This window comes from Rhipicephalus microplus, chromosome 6 (assembly GCF_043290135.1).
Source record: "Rhipicephalus microplus isolate Deutch F79 chromosome 6, USDA_Rmic, whole genome shotgun sequence".
NCBI classification, from domain to species: domain Eukaryota; kingdom Metazoa; phylum Arthropoda; class Arachnida; order Ixodida; family Ixodidae; genus Rhipicephalus; species Rhipicephalus microplus.
The window spans coordinates 122,375,285-122,392,643 of NC_134705.1; the positions used below are offsets into that span (position 1 = coordinate 122,375,285).

At 43.8% G+C, this 17,359-nt stretch overlaps 1 long non-coding RNA gene across 1 annotated transcript; it reads right to left on the bottom strand.

The window, feature by feature from the left end:
• Positions 1-4,222: 4,222 nt before the first annotated feature.
• On the bottom strand, positions 4,223-11,716 carry LOC142764918 (uncharacterized). Its single transcript, XR_012883961.1, has 3 exons — positions 11,603-11,716; positions 9,841-9,879; positions 4,223-4,449 (listed from the first exon to the last, which is right to left on the bottom strand). It is a non-coding gene; the product is annotated as an uncharacterized LOC142764918 (long non-coding RNA).
• Positions 11,717-17,359: the final 5,643 nt, after the last annotated feature.

A 17,359-nucleotide genomic window follows, 5' to 3' on the forward strand; every position in this document is an offset into this window, starting at 1 on the left:
ACCTTGAAGAGATTATTTATGATTTACCACATTTTAGTATTAAAAAGTTTCAAGACAATACTAAAATGGCACTCGTTTGGTAGATTAAATGAAATTGCACACGGAATTAAAGGAATTCCTGCGGCAGTATCCCAAACCCGAGGTGCCGAAGCTCCATGAGATTTCTTGACTTCAGGATAAGCCAATTTTTGAAATCTCACTAATAAGAACCCGTGGTGTAACATTTGAACATCGGCGACATGACAGAAAGTAGTTTGCAATATTTTATCATTCTCCGCAGATTTGTCCGAGGGGTGATATCATCAGACAAGCCCTGTCTTGTTATGAGTTTAATGGGCGGAGAAAGCATCAAAGTTGGGTGATCATCACTTCTGATTGATGAGATTGGCTCCAATGAGCCTTCCAATGGAAGTTTATCCAATGGACTTTATCCACGTTGTTATTATGTTAACACTCTAAAAAATTTACGAAGTTAACGAAACGAAACTAAATGATGTTCACGCCTTGTAAAATGGCTTGCAAATGAATTTTTGGCTGCAATCAAAATGAAGAGTTATACCACTTCATGCACAGCGGTGATACAATCCCAGCATTTCTTGCAAACCTATGGTTTTGTTTTGTAGATGGAAACATCTACATAAATGCAATATATTGGAACGTGATCAAGAGAATGCGGAGGAGGAAAAAAGTTTACCGGAAAGACCGGGAAGATAGCCAGTTCTTAGACCAGCTGGCTACCTTGTGCTGGCAAAGGGGTGAGGGGAATGAAAGATGTTACAAAGAAACAGAATGAAAATGCTAAAGTGTAGCCATATTCCTGTCGTGAAATTCACAGAATGTGTCTTCAATAGGTGATCAGTGTATGAAGGCCGACGTGGTGAGAGACTCGCAGTGCTAGTGATTGAAATTAAGGCTAATGCAAACTGAACACAATCACTAACTTCATCGAAAGAATGCCCGAAGAACAGTGAAAAAAATTCATTTTCAACTACAACATGTCACTTCGCTGTAATGAAGAAGTAAGCTGTCATAATGTTACTAAACAGACTACCTTGTTCGTCTTCTAAATGCTGTAGAAAATCAGCTTCTAGCACTTTGTGATATCATGGTATAAAGCAAAACAATTTGAAGTCTCAGCTGTGACTCAGGTTGGATGAATGATAAGTTGCCCTATAAGGCAGCTGAGCGCGTGAGACGACGTTTGCAGATATGCGGACTGTATGACTGCCTACGTGATTGATGACATTACTTAGAACACGGATTATTCAGGGACACCCGTTGAGAACCTCTTATTCCGAGTATTGTACCCTCCATCAAACATTGTTTCTGTGCTTTGTTCGCTCAAACGCCATCTTTTATAGATGTGTTTCATTGCTGTAGAATAAAAGTCCACATATGTTCCAGTCAGTATAAAAACACTATAAAGGCACCGCGTAACCTACGTACTCTATGAAGCACACAAGAGGCATTTTCTACAACGATTGATCTTTCGAGGAGGTGCATTATGACAAAATCAGATCACAGCATATCGCGATTCGTCTCAGGTCGAACACCATCCCCCTTTGGTATTTACCGCGGGTGCTTGCCTTTTGCACTGTGAGCTACACAACACTCGTCGTTTGCTGATGAGAGATGAATTGCTCTGGGATGTTTGCCTCTGAATTCGTATGTTAAAATAAATAAGAGATAACCAAGCAATTGTAGCATAAAAACATTTTCTTCATCTGAAAGGCATTTATAAAATCTTTACTAAACAAGCATTCTTGAATAACTAAGTTGAATCTTACGAAAAGAGAGATGCTGAGTTTGTCAACCTCATATATATATATATATATATATATATATATATATACATATATATATATATATATATATATATATATATATATCTATATATATATATATTGCTCCTATCATTAGTAGGTTAAGGATCAAGCACTATATCTGCTTTATTAGTAACATCAGTTCACGGTCCACATGAGAGGTTACGTAATGTAGCGGAAATACTAGCTATTCGTGAGAATATTCAGATAAAAATTAAACTTTCCTTCAAGCCTTCAATTACAGACACTCTATAATGATATCGACTACTGGTACTAGGGCGTCCCAACTACTGTTATTATAAATCTCATGGAGGTAATACCTGCACGTCAAAGCTAAGTACAACTAAGTGCACTAAATAGACATGAACTAAAGAATGCACCTGCAAAAAAAATGATAGTTGCAACGCAGGATAGAGCAAAAAATCGAAATCTTAGCCCACTATACTTTTTGTAATCCAGCGTAACTTTACAAAACATTTCTATGAGGAAATATGGCAGGAACAAGAGCAAAGCAGTTGGATTGCCGCCTGAGTCGTAAAGCGAGGAGCGCTAAGAGCCAGCATACATTAGAATAAAAGAAACACCCCTCCCCCCTCCCATGCGCTAATCCCTTCATATGAATCAGACCTTCCTGGTCATTTGCCAGACTGACAAGATGTTGCGCTCATGTCGATTCGTGCGGGCGCCATCTTAACTCCTGCCATCCAAATTGCGTAGATGACCTGCGCAAAGCCTTTTCACGCGCCACGCCGTGAAGCTTTTTCCAACCTTCAGAGGCAAGCTGCGTCATCTACTGAGCACCAGTAAAAGCGGTGTTCTTGATTCCTTATGCAAGAAGCTGTGCTCTTCCTAGTAGTCTTAACTGTGCCATATCGTGAACAAGTAGAGTCATAATGAAATTTTTGCAACAGAGTGTTGGATCAGTATTAATTCATCACCAAGAAAAATTGTTTCTTCAATGGACACCTAAGGACTATGCCTCTCATAGTTGTGTTTTTTGATGCTAGATGGTAACACGTATCCATGATATGACATCTGTATATAAGCTTTCTTTCATTGCCACTTTTTTATTGTACCGTTATGCGGGTAATCTATTGACAAATTATTTAATTTCAGGCAATTAGTGTAATATTTGAAACCCATTGCAATGAAAGAACAGCATCATTTTATTCAGATGGGAAAGGTTTTTTAATTCAGTGAACAAATTGTTATTTTTCGTAGTTTATATAACATTTTACAGCAGCGGAAGGCTTAGATTAGGCCGTGGAGAATACTTGCGGACACGGCCCTCAAAGAAACAAAGTCTACAGATACGCCATACACACCAACGCACCAACATGTGCCCCTGTGGAAAGGCACACTCAAAAAGAAGCTGTATATCTGATAATGGGCCCTTTGTGGCCCATTATGGTCCTACTTTATGGCACCGCTGCGGTGGTGTAGTGGCTTAGGTACTCGGCTGCTGACCTGCAGGTCGCGAGATTGAATTGCGGCTGTGGTGGCTGCATTATCGATGGAGGTGAAAATGCTGTAGGCTTGTGTGCTCAGATCTTGGTGCACGTTAATGAAGAACCCTAGATTGTCGAAATTTCCGGAGCCCTCCACTACAGCGTCTCTCACAATCATGTGGTGGTTTAGGGACGCGAACCACCCATATCAATCAGTGTATACACTTTATGGGCATTATTGCTCACCTTTTTAGCATCCTGGGCTCTTTCATACTGCACTGAAGCTTAAACGTTAGAATAGAACTGACCAGATCTAGCCTTGAAGAAGAGAAGCCCCCTTGTAGAAACGTCGGGTCGAAAATGAATATTCTCTTTTACTCATTTTGTCCTCGTAAGGTCTCAGCTTACCCTTCATGATGTTTGAGAGAAGAAACAAAAGCGCTATATATGATCTTAAGCCATCTTTAGGGTGTCTATTCAAAGTTTTGCCAAGTGCTTTTCCTGTAAAGAAGCGCTGGACTAGTTTTCGTATAAACGGGACCTGTGCCCGCACTACACTGCACTTACACTGCTTATTTGAAACGGTGCATAATACTCAGGTCTCTTATATGATATGCGACAATATTTTTAACCATTTTATCCCTAAATGCAGTACGATTTACCCGTAATGAAGGCCACTATTATTAGATTTCTGTATACGCCACTGCTAATATTCTTCTTAGCATGGCGTTCAGCTTGTGATATTTACTGATGAGAATATTGCAGTGTACACAACAGAAATGCATTTTAGCAACTTCGTAGCTAAAGGCTTTACAGCATACAACCTTGAGGATTTAGGTACGCTGCAGAATTGGTTATGCTTCTGGCGCACACAGTTAAGTGCATTTTGAATTATTGCTTCATTGGCCCACCATTTGGCCCTTTGATCGCGTAAACCTCTACAACAGCATCTCATTGTTATAACCAATTCTTTATTTCAACTTGACTTTCTTCTTAAGTGCATTATTGACGCGGCAAGCCCTGAAAGGCAAACCCGACGCATGCTGAGTAGCATGCCATCCTTGTCGGGAATCCATTGCAATTTCGGGCAAATCCACCGGCGTGACATCGTCCGCGACGGTAGTAGTAGGTCTGTCGAGATCTGGCTCCCAAACGTGAAGTGGGGTTGCACGCGCATGCTGCAATGCAAATGAAACGCAAATTTAATATATATATATATATATATATATATATATATATATATATATATATATATATATATATATATATAAGAAAGAAGTGTATACTTAAGGGATCGTTTTCCTTTGTTTTGACACAATAACATTGATAGAAGATAAGCTGAAATATTTACATTCTCCAAGCAGAAAAATCCCCTCACTAACCACGATTGCGTCATAAAACTATACCGTACAAATACTGACACATTTCGATATTAGTTTTTTTCCAGATGTCATAGAAATGTGGAACATATTGCCGAACGAAATTGTAGTTTTAAAAGATGTCACTGACTTCGTAAATGCTTTAGAAGCGCATTTATGTGACTGCTAATTTATTTTTTTCAGTGCCAAGTGATGTAAGCAATTCTATGCATACAGAAAATATTGTAAAAGTGTCTGTGAATTTTTATTTGTTCTGGAGTTGCTATTTGAATGTTCAGTTGTTCATTACGAGAATACCAATTTTCATTGTTAGTTGTCAAGGTATTAACAAGCTTTAAGAACATTGTATATACTTTATGTATGTCTTCTCTGTTATGACCCTCTATGCGGGATCACATTACTACCAAACGAATAAACAAATAAATATATAAATAAGTCTAACAGACAATAATGTTAACGAAAGTATAGGGAAGATTATTAGACCGAATCGTAAGGCTAATGTGAAGAAAAAAAAGTGGATGAAAAGATAACTTGCCGTGGGCAGGAACCGAACCTGCGACCTTCGAATAACGCGTTCGATGCTCTACCCTTGAGCTACCACGGCGGCTATTCTCCCAGCGACTTTATTGGGTATATATTTGTACTTGAACGTGGTAGTATCAGTCAGTGCCGTCTGTAGCAATGGCGACGATTCTGGCACGCTCGTTTATGAGCCTATGTGGCGTCACGTAGCACGTGAACCTATTACAAGCTGGCAGCTGACCAATAGTCCATCGTATACAACCTAACGGCACCACGTCTGCCAGTGCGAGACCCTCGTTAATGAATAAGAGAAAGAAGTGTTTACTTAAGGGCTCGTTTTCCATTGTTTTGCGACAATATAATGAAATCTAACAGATAATATTGCCAAGGAAAGTATAGGGGAGTAGTTGGTTAATAGACCAAATTGTAAGGCTAGTGTTAAGAAAGAAAAGTGGGTGAAAAGATAACTTGCCGGGGGCAGGAAGAGCTACCACGGCGGCTATCCTCCCAGCCATTTTATTGGGTATATATGTAAATTTAAACGTGGGAGTGTCAGTCACTGCCATTGTAGCCTTGGCGGCGAGTGTGGCACACTGTTTCATAAGCCTGTAACATATATATATATATATATATATATATATATATATATAAATATATATGGGATATGGCACAACAGGAGCGTGTAACTCATCCCCTGATGAAGGGAGGACCCCTCCCGAAGCTGTTGGGAAATAAATATATTTATCCTTGTTGACAACGCTCCCGTTGTGCCATATCCCATACCTTCACGAAGACTAACTGGCCCATTGAATTATTACTCCCACTATGTATGTATGTATGTATATATATATATATATACATATATATATATATATTGTAAGGAATAAACGACAGAGACAGCACCCGATCCTGGGCCAGCTGTTGTATTCCGTCTTTCATGTTCCTCTTCGCCTTTCTCGTATTTCTCGTTGCGCTTGGCGCATACCCACTGCCCAGTTTAAGCCCGAGTCCTTGCGTAGCTCCTCGTCATTACACTCGGTCCCAACTGCGAGCCTGGTGGGCTGCTGACAACGTCTCCGGTGGGTGGCATTGCCTATTTTGGAGTTCTCAGTCTCTACAATGCCGGTGAAAATTTGCCAAAGAAGGTTCCGGTGGCTGACAGTGGCTGTGTCGTAGCGGTCGCCAGCCAGCGACGTCCGGGCTGTGCTGCTGCAGACAGTCTTGTGTACGCCTCACCTTGTCTACCTTAACAGTGGTGCATTCGCGAGGACGACACTGGCTGTCACAGGAAGGTTGGTGCAGGTCTCGTCCACGGTGGGGTCGACGCTGGTGACTCAGGCAAAGAAGAGTGAGTGGCAGGTGTTGACTCAAACAAAGTGGCCGAATTAGTTGCATCTCATCGGTCTTGTTATACCGTCGCAGTTGTATAGACAGCGCTAGAAATTGTGCACGCTGTATCACTAACTGATGCTCTGAGCGGCAACGTCTGCGCTGCGGCGGTGTGTCAAGGAATGTCGGGGTGTCTGCCGCAATGGTGGTTGGGTGCATGGCCGTTTGTCGTTGGGTGCAAGAGAGCGAAGTTCAGGTCCCAGTGGTTTTTTTTTTTTAATGTCTGCAGCCATGTTGGCAATTCCAGCCTTTGTTAACGTGGCACCGTCGGGGACGGGAACGTCGCTGCAGCCACATTTTGGAGCCCATTCTTGAGATGATGGAGCCACCGAATGCGGAGTCAAGGCTGTGGCTACCTTGCTGCGGATGGTATTTTCTCAAGTGGGCCATTACTTTGCGGTACTTTGCAAGTGGCGAACGTCCACACACTCGGCCGATGACAGCGGTGGTGGTCTGGCTCATTGCGATGGAGCTGACACTATCTTACTGTAAGCCGACGCATCAAAGCACTCACGTGCTGGCCAGCTTGGAGGCAAGTTCACCGGCTGCTGTGACTTAAATGTTTTTTTTCAGTCTGGGTCATGTCCAGTCAAGAATTCGATTGCGAAACAGGGTTCGGGCGCGCAGCCTCGAAACCCAGCTTGGCGCCTTTATCGTTCTTTGACGTTGGATGTTCCCCAAAGCTTGTCGTGAAGGTGCCACAAGACACAGGTGGATCATCCCGACCGGGCCCCTCAAGAACTCGGTATCCGAAAGTGGGTACGTTGTTACAGGGTGCAGCTGTACTGTCAGCACGGCACCCTTCACGATCTCGGTCATTGAGAGATGGAAGGGTGATAGAAGGCTGCGGTGTTATGTCGGGATGGTGTGCCTCCACTCTATCACCCACGGGACAACTCGAGTTGGCAGTGAGGGCACAACTGCCCTGCGAAGGTGGCCGAAAAACAGAAGTAAGTCTGGCACATCATTGATGCCAGGGCTGTTGCTGCACGCCTCGTAGTTTTGCCAGGCTTTTGGAGCATGGCGAAGACGGTCATTGACCACTAGCCATTTCCCATAATCTGGCCTGGCATAGCGGGTGCCAAGAGCATTCACCGTTTCGACCCACAGAACGGCGTCGTCATGGAACCCTCGGAACTCCGGTATTTCTGACGCAACTGTAGATATAGGTGTAGAGTACAGGGACCCCGTAGCAGGCAGCGCAAAACTGTCTAGCTCCTGTGCTAGCAAGGATGTCGCCTGCATGACGTCTGTAGGTAGGGCGTGCGAGGACCTTGAGGAGCCAGGAGCGATGACCACGGAGGTGACGGGGCCTCTGATACTCACGGAAGCGGTTGAGACTCCGTAACTCGAAGGTACCAGTTGCTTAGACAAGCGTTTGGCCTCGCGTATGATCGTTGCAGCAACTTCGGAGGAGCCACCCGGGGAACCATTTGCGCTGACAACGGAATATGCTGCTGTCGCTGCAATCAGCACGGCAATGTCATGAAGCAATAGATCGTGGTGAAAGTGCCGTTGAGTCAACGAGGAAGCCTTGACGCCATCCCCGAACGGTGGTGGCAGGTTGTACATCAGGTCATGCCGTAAACCCACAGGCGAGGCCTGGACGCGTTCACTGGTGGTTTGAAGGGTAGCCGAAGTGGCGGGTGGGACCCCATCACCAAGGAAACGTGAATGGCATTCCTCGACGGAGAAGCCCAAGCTGCCGCCGAACCACAAAGACACGCATACGAGTGGCTTCTTGCAAAGAGTTCACTTGTCGGGCGGCGCCATTTTAAGGAATAAACGACAGAGACAGCACCAGATATCCTGGCTCCTTCGCCTTTATCGTATTGCTCGTGGCGCATACCCACTGCCCAGTTCAAGCACGAACCCTTGCGTTTATCCTTTTCCCTCTTCAATACAACACACACACACACACACACACACACACACACACACATATATATATATATATATATATATATATATATATATATATATATATATATATATATATATATATATATATATATATATATATATATGACTCTGAACTACTGTAGAATACCATGCGTTGTGGGAATGAATGTAATGCGAAGCACTTAGCACGCATACAATATTGTGATATATGTCATAATCCTATAAGTAGTTGTTCGGATCTGCAGCTGTTGGTTATGTTCGTTAAACAGTCAGTTCCCGAAATACTGTTTTTTTGTGCTTATCAAACTAGCGGAACGAATATGAGAGTACCATGAACAGAGCATGTCAATCATGATGTACATCTAATGCATGTATTGATTGTCAGCTCACGACCTGCACTTGTGCTCTTCAAAGAAGCACGTCACGCGAAATCAGTTTTTGTGCATATAAACCTAGTGAAATGGCTTCGAGCGCACTATGAGCCTGCCGCGTAGAGCATCACGATGCATGTAACATGCATGTCAGTATTGTCATGTTACCACCTGCCAAAAAGCTCATCATGAGCCTTTTGGCAGGTTGTGTAATACTGTTGTGTAATACATAACTTGGCGCATATGAAGACATTGAAACGACCGTCTCACCACAATAAGCCTGGCAAATGAACGATGATGTAGATGACATGAATATCATAGCTTCATGCCACCAACTATGATTCATATTTTTTAGAAAGGCACATCGTGCAATGCCATTATGAGTGCGTCAACTTTTCACTGACTTTACGTTCTTCATCTTTGTGGTGTGCTCGAGCGTAAAAGAAATTATGAATCAGGTTATTAGGACACTAAAACTAGGTTAAATACGCAACTTCGTAGTCTTCCATTTAATAATGAAAATCTGTAGAAAGTTCATCAAAGTTTCGTAAGTTTTTGAACCCACCCTTTGTGAATTGCATTAAATGGGTTGCTTTCTGAATCCATCTTCCTTACAGCCCCGCCGCGGTGGTCTAGTAGCTAAGGTACTCGGCCGCTGACCCGTAGGTCGCGGGTTCAAATCCCGGCTGCGGCGGCTAGATTTCCGATGGAGGCGGAAATGTCGAGGCCCATGAGCTCAGATTTGGGTGCACGTTAAAGAACCCCAGGTGGTCAAAATTTCCGGAGCCCTCCGCTACGGCGTCTCTCATAATCATATGGTGGTTTTGGGACGTTAAACCCCACAAATCAATCAAATCTTCCTTACATTCAGTGCCTGTCGCCGAGTGCCTATAAGTATCACGTATTTATATGCATTTATTAACGAGTCATTGCGATTACACTGAATAACATTAGAGCGTTTGGAGAACAATGACTTCCGCAAATCAAAATACAAATAAATACGTACCATCTCGATATCGACATGAACCCAACCGTCGGTCGCAGACTGGAAAATAAGAACTTCATTGTAATGTTCGTTGCATTTTTTTTCTGAAAAAAAGTTTTACATTTACAGCTAGTAAGTGATCACAAGGGTTGTTCTTGGCGCCGTAGTGTTCGGCACCGCCGCCGCTGTGCACAAGTGATATCGAGGGAAAACCGAATCAAACGAAAGAAACAAAAACTATCCAGATAAAAGCTGCTTTGGTACCTAGCATTCTCCCACGTAACTATGCTGATGCTTTGAAATTCATTGCAAGCTGACCCTATTTCATTATCATCATCCTCACTACACACAATGCATGGCAAAGGATCTCTCCGTTGATCCGCCAATCATCCCGGTGGCGTGCTTTCCGTTGTCATGTTATACCTGCAAACTTTCTTATCTCATCGTCCCACCTATTTGTTGTTTTCCCTCTAACCCGCTTGCCTTCACTGGGAATCTAGTCGGTTACTCCTAATTACCACTGGTTATCCTGCCTACGTGCTACGTTCCTGGTCCATGTCCACTTCTTCTTTTTGATTACAACTACGATATTCTTAACCTTGATTTGTTGACTGACTAACTCCGCTTTTTTCTTTTCTCTTAAGTTTAGCGCTATCATTTTTCTTTCCATCGCTCGCTGCATCGTCCGTCCTCAACTTAGCAGAACCCTCTTTCTAAGCCCCAAGGTTTTTGCTCCGTAGGTAAGTACCGGCAAGATCCAGTTAGATACCTTCCTATTGAGGATTAGTGGTAGATTACCATTCGTTATTTGAGAAGGCTTGCCGAATGTCATCCACCCCATTCTTGCCACCGTATTCTAAAACCTTCCTTCACTCAATGCTTCACCTTGACTTGAAAAAGTAGATAGGAGTGCCGTCTTTTGGCAGACCAAGTCACAGCATAACGGCAATATTCTGCAGCGATTCTTGAGAAGCGCAATGTCAATTTCAGCCGAGCAGCGGCGCAGGGCTCCACTCAGTCAAGTGAAGGGCGGAATTTGAGTCGAGGAGCATTTCTTAATACGGACCTTATTCTTGAAAGCGTTTCGCCCTCATTGTACAACAAAATCATTGACTGCGTGGACTTTCTCGCGGTTGCGACGAACTCCCGAAGAATCCACGAAGTGTCCGAGACAGTGAATTGCCGGCGCCCGAAGAGACAATTCGACGAGTTTGAATAAAGGCCTGCCTTGCGGAAAACATAAAGAATTCTCAACAAATGCTCTAGGTGGGTTTTGAAAATCGCCGAAAAGACAATTACATCTTCCACACAGCACAAGCAAATTGACTACATAAAACCGTGAAGCTGATCATCCGCCTTTCATTCAAATGTAGTTGGGCCATCACATTCCCCGTATGGCAGTGCTTTAAATTAATATAGCCCGTCGGGAGTTGAATACAATGTCTTATCACGGTCCTTGTCGTTATCTGATATCTGCCAGCAGCCGGATTGAAAGTGTATTGAAGAGAAATAGTTTGCTCCACTAAGGCAGCTAAAGGCACGTCCTTTTTTGTTACCTCGCTAAGGCTGTGAAAGTCGACACAAAAGCGCCAGCTTTTCATTGGACTACCACGGTGCAAAGTTCAAAGTTCACAGCAAAGTTAAGTTCACAGCAGGAAGACATGCCACATGGTCCTACATATAGCGTTAACTGTTTGTGGGAACGTAACAGAAAGCGAACGGAGAACGGCACCTATATCATATGCAAGGCTATCACATGAATATGCAACGCGTATATACATACCGATCTGTCGTTCCTCGACAACTACAGATGCATGTGTTTCTTGTAGGAAAAGTAGCACAGCGGGCAGCAGTATCATAAGTAGTGTTTGAGCAGACACCATTTTTTTTCCTGCAGATGTTCTGAAACAAATTTATATAAAGAGCTTGCGTTTTCTACTGCCCAAACTCACCCATTTATTGCTAAGAACAGGGCCGTGCGAAAAAAAAAATGTCACTTCTCATGAACTTTAATACGTCCGCACGAAAAGGAGCGTATAATCTCTGAAATTCCGGCTTTTACACAAGACTATGACGCTTCGAATTGACTTCATCTCTATCTTATGAGAAAATATAGTAGTATTATTGAGCATGTACCTTTGCATGATTCATCAATACTTTCCAGTTTTCTTGTGAAAAGCAAAAGTAAACTTCATATAACCTAAAAATGTTAGTCTTGCTTTGTATAAATACTGTGTGACATGGAATTCAAGCATTGATAGTGCAGAGCTGCACAGTAACGTAGCTGTGCAATCAAATAAAGATAGAAGCCTCATTTCTTTCTTTATCATTTCTCTGGACTTACCTTGATAACTTCAAAAGTTTATTATTGTTTCTATTGACAAAAGATTGCAAAAGCAGCACTTACGAGGACAAATTGATTGGAAGTTTCCTACCTTCTTCTCTTTGGCGCCTAGAAAGGTTTCGGTGAAATGAACTATATAATGACACGAAATGAACGAAAATTTTGAAACCACTAGTACCATCAGAAGTCTTCAGAAAATATGATAGAAAATTATTCAACGTTCCAGCCTGTCAGTATAACGCATTGTCCTCCCAGCTATTGGCTAACTTTGATCAAATTATTATAGTGCATTTTGGTTACGAGTTTTGACCATCAATTGGTTAGGTTTTTAGACAACACTGCCAACCCTATCGTAAAAATCAGTGGCACTGGCCCAGCGCCATACCTGATTACTAGACCAGTGTCCAGTGTGGCGCTGACACTTGGGCAATGCCACGCTGCATTAGGCACGCTGGCGCTGCAAACTGAGACACCATTTATCAGCCGAAATCTGGCTTTAAGAATTGTGTTCAAAATTTCTGGTCATGCGCACATCGTATTTAAGGATGAAACACGCACGCAGTGAAAAAAGAGAAAAAAAAACAAAGTGAGCCGGAGTCGAACTTACTACCTTAACACACTACAGATTCTGAGCCAGACGCGCCCACACCTGAAAGACGGGAACAAGTGAATTTTTCTTCATCTTAAAAGTATTTCAGGTATCTTATATTTTGAATTGGTCGTTTACATACGCAGTTTTTCATCTCTTCGTGCTCGCGGCAAACTAGCGATTGTTAGCTCATTCTTTGCGGGTTGCCTTGGATCACATCCATCTGGCACGTTTTGCCGCAAAGCTTGTTAGCGTAGCTGCAGATGTGTTACGGCAATCGTAGTGACTCGCTATGTGGTTAATCATACCTATGTATAAAACAGCGTTCATCTGAACTACTCACTGAACACTGTAGATTTCACCCCTCGATAGTTTGGAAGATTTTCTGTCGTCCTTGTTTACGTTCCACGAATGACAGCCGCAGCAGTACACTCTAGCTGAAACGACCACTGGGCTTAGGGCCGTACTTTTTGTGCCATGGTCGCTGTGAAAATCGTAAATGTTCTGTTCTGATCTGTTCTAACTTTTTTGCTGTGGAGAGGTTGAGGTGGCTATTGCCTCGACTACTCCATATCACAAAGTTCTGCAGCGAAAAATTAAATATTAATACAGAACGGTACCCAAAACTTAACGATGCGGAAAAGAAAGAAAAAAAGAAAAAAAAACATAATAGCACACTGTAACCAGTTCAAATATCATGACAATACACGGTTTTCTACACGCAGTTCACACAGTCATAAACTACTTACACGCCCACTTTACTACTCTAATGTCAGTATATACATGACCGCACTTTACATAATACCCATCTCTGGCTGTCAGTCATAGGCGCTGGTCCAGTCCGGTCTCCACTAAAAAGTCTTTCAGGAAGATTATTGCCTTTTTCTGGAGATGCATCTCCGGCCATGGTCCAAGTAGTTTCTTTATTGTGAGGGGCCATCTGTCCAAACTTGCTAATTTGTTCTTTAATTTTTCTCTTTCATTCGCGTATTTAACGCACTCCAAAAGAATATGGCGAACATTTTCTTCTGCATGACCACAATGGCATTCCGGTGAGTTGGATCGATGTATCTTGTGCAGGAAGCTGTTTGTGTAGGCTACTTCCAATCTAAGTCGGTGGATCAATGTCTCTAGGTGTCGTGGGAGGTCTGTCGCTATGGAAAATTTTCTGTGTGGATCAACTTTATAGAGTACCGTGTCCTTTGATTTAGGGTTCTCAAACCACTTCTACATCAAACAGTGGTAAGCTCCTTGCGATATAAAGTGCCGAATATCCGCCCCAGACATAGGGAATGCGCAATCCCGTCCTTCCTTCAATGCTTTCTTTGTGAGACTATCAGCATCTTCATTTCCCTTTATTCCAATGTGGCTGGGTATCCATTGTAATACGATGTTGTGAACCTGCGATGAGGCATATTCCACAGTTTCTGCGATACATTGTGCTATTTTAACATTTTTGTAAGGTGATCTCACATTTCTGATTAGCTGAAGAGCAGGTTTGCTATCAGTAGATATTCAGTTAGAAAGAGTATAATAATCGTTAAAATATAGCTTTGATCATAACTGACCCATGAGTGGTCATAATTTCACCAACGATTACACAAATCTGAAGCTTAAAACTTCAAGATTGGGCAATGCAGTGAATAACGGCGGCGGGGGACTTGCGGCTTTCAACAACACAAGCCATTACGACTCGCTGCAAGAGTAGGTGGACCTTGATTATCAGACTGATATAACTGTCATTTTGTGTTGCGAATTCTGAGTTCTATCAATGCCGTTTATGAAATACATTGACGAAATTGAATCAAACTTCAAGGAAAGCGCACCCGCGCCATGGGGGGCATCCGTGGGTGGGCTGAAACCTTTTTTCTCGAAAATGTTGCATGCCCACCCTTTGCCTCCCACCTCCAGGAGCAAGCATATGTAAAACACGATGCATAGGTTTTGTGCTCCCTGCCTCGCTGCAGGAACAAAGCTGTCCTTTGTCCCCCCAAGCAAAATCCTGGCAGTGCCTCTGACCCGCGCGATCAACATATGAATGTTTTAGCGTACTCACACTCATTGCCTAAGGAAGCAAAAGCTATATATGTGTACCACATAAATGAGAATACTATCATATTCGGTAAACTTTACGCTCGTCATGTCGCGATTCGATATGAAGTCTCACAGAAAGTGCGCCGATCGCGCCTAGTTTCGACCAATGTGCCGCTAACGCTATCAGTGTGTGGTAGAGACTGTACAGCGTGTCCTGTGTCTCCCAGCGCGCTTTAGGACACTGGGCTACGCTGTACAGTGTGGGCCGGTGCGTTTCAGCACACTGGGCGACACTGGCCATGCTGTACAGTGTGTCCCAGTGCCTCGCTGTGCGCTGGGGACACACTGTACAGCGTTTCTAGCGTCACCCAGAGTGCTGAAACGCACTGGTCGATACTGGAAACGCTGTTTTTTTTATAAGGAGGCAATCTGGAAATGGAGATCTTATTAAATGTATTTTTTCATAGCTTCACTTATACCAAAGTTGGTATTACGGGACGTGAATGGATGACTAAGGTAAGATACTGGCGCAAACATGAGAAACATGAGATGCGTGTCATGTAACAACATCACTACATGCTATGCTCATGATGTGCTTGCGGCTGTTTCACTAGCTTCACATAGCTGTGCCGCGGTGGTCTAGTGGCTAAGGTACTCGGCTGCTGACCCGCAGGTCACGGGATCAAATCCCGGCTGCAGCGGCTGCATTTCCGATGGAGGCGGGATTGTTGTAGGCCCGTGTGCTCAGACTTGGGCGCACATTAAAGATTCCCAGGAGGTCTAAATTTCCAGAGTCCTCCACTAAAGCATCTTTCATAATCATGTGGTAGTTTTGGGACGTTAAACCCCACATATCAATCAATCACTAGCTTCACATATGCCAAATTTCGTATTACAAGATATCAATGGATGACGAAGATATGTGACTGGTGGACACATGATGATCATGAAATGCGTGCCATGTGAGAACTTGACTATATGCCGCAGTCAATGCACGAATATATTTCAACGTGGCGTGGTGCGTGTGCTCGCCGGCATTCATTTTGTTGCGTCACGCCGGCGTTGCCACGCCAGCCTCCTGCCCTGCCATATGCTCGCCACCACGCGCCGCGCTGCGTTGCTTTGACGCATGCGCGTTTCAGCGCCTCCGGCGTCCCTCCGTCACGAAAATAGGGAGACGCCGTGTTGTCTGGGTAACGCATCGGCTCGAAATGCAGCATGTCGCATTTCGCACCAGTTGCCCTCGGGCCGCGCCGACGGACGCTGGTCGCGCCGGTCGCATCTGGCGGAAGACTATAGAATGCTTGCCTTTTCTAACGTAGCGTGGCTGCGCCCAGCGTGCGCGCACGTCAGCGCTACATTGTAGTATATTGGGCCCTTCAAATGCGCTCGCGGCCGTTTTGCTAGCTCCACATAGACCAAGTTTGGTGTTACGCGACGTTAATCGATGACGAAATATATCACTGGATTGATTGATTGATTTGTGGGTTTAACGACCCGAAACCACCATATGATTATGAGAGACGCCGTAGTGGAGGGCTCCGGAAATTTCGACCACCTGGGGTTCTTTAACGTGCACCCAAATCTGAGCACACGGGCCTACAACATTTCCGCCCCCATCGGAAATGCAGCCGCCGCAGCCGAGAATTGAACCCGCGACCTGCGGGTCAGCAGCCGAGTACCTTAGCCACTAGACCACCGCGGCGGGGCAAATATATGACTGGGGCAAACATGATAATATGAATCGTGTCTTGTAAGAACATGAAAACATACCACGCTCAAAGCGTGCTCGCGGGCATTTCGCTAGCTCCACATATTCTAAACTTGGTATTACGTGACGTGAATATAAGACGAAGGTAATTGTCACATCAAAACATGATAACCATGACACGAAAGTCATGTACGGCATCATTTACCTCCACCTCGTATCGTTGTTCTGATTTTAAAATAACCTTTCTCATTCGTACTTCGAATACCATCGACTCCCTCTGTACGTGGGATCTGCCAATTTGTTTCCTCTGTAAAGACATCTGGTACGTAAGCCACTAACCCCGTAATAATATATAAGGGTGAAAAGGGGAGCGAGGTGCATTCGTTCTGGTCGCTCGTGACAACCTTCCAAAAACGACTGTGCTTCGGGGAAGCCAGTTTGAGAAGCCATGCTGTAGATACTTTACTAATTGATTCAATCAGTCCGCTTTCATCAAGATTGTGGCGTGTAAATCTAATCTTTTACTAGGAAAATTGCTGAAAAGCTTTGTTATTACAAGAGCGTTAAAGAGCTCGTTTCGCAAAAATTACGGCGCCTGCGTCAGTCTCGACGTCGTTGGTTGTGAGTGAAAAGTCACCCTATGTGTGAGCGCAAAACTGAGAATGACGTAAATAAAATTAATAAATGATGAAAATTCCTGGAGTGGAGGAGAGAGCGAACCAGGATTGTTTGGGTCCAAGTGGGGATCGAACTAAGTTCGTTTGCGTGGCAAGCGGATGTTCTTCAGCATGACCACGCCTGTGCTTGTGAAGAGAGTGAAACGAACTTCCTCAGCTTGGAAATGCAGTGAAAGTAGCTTTCG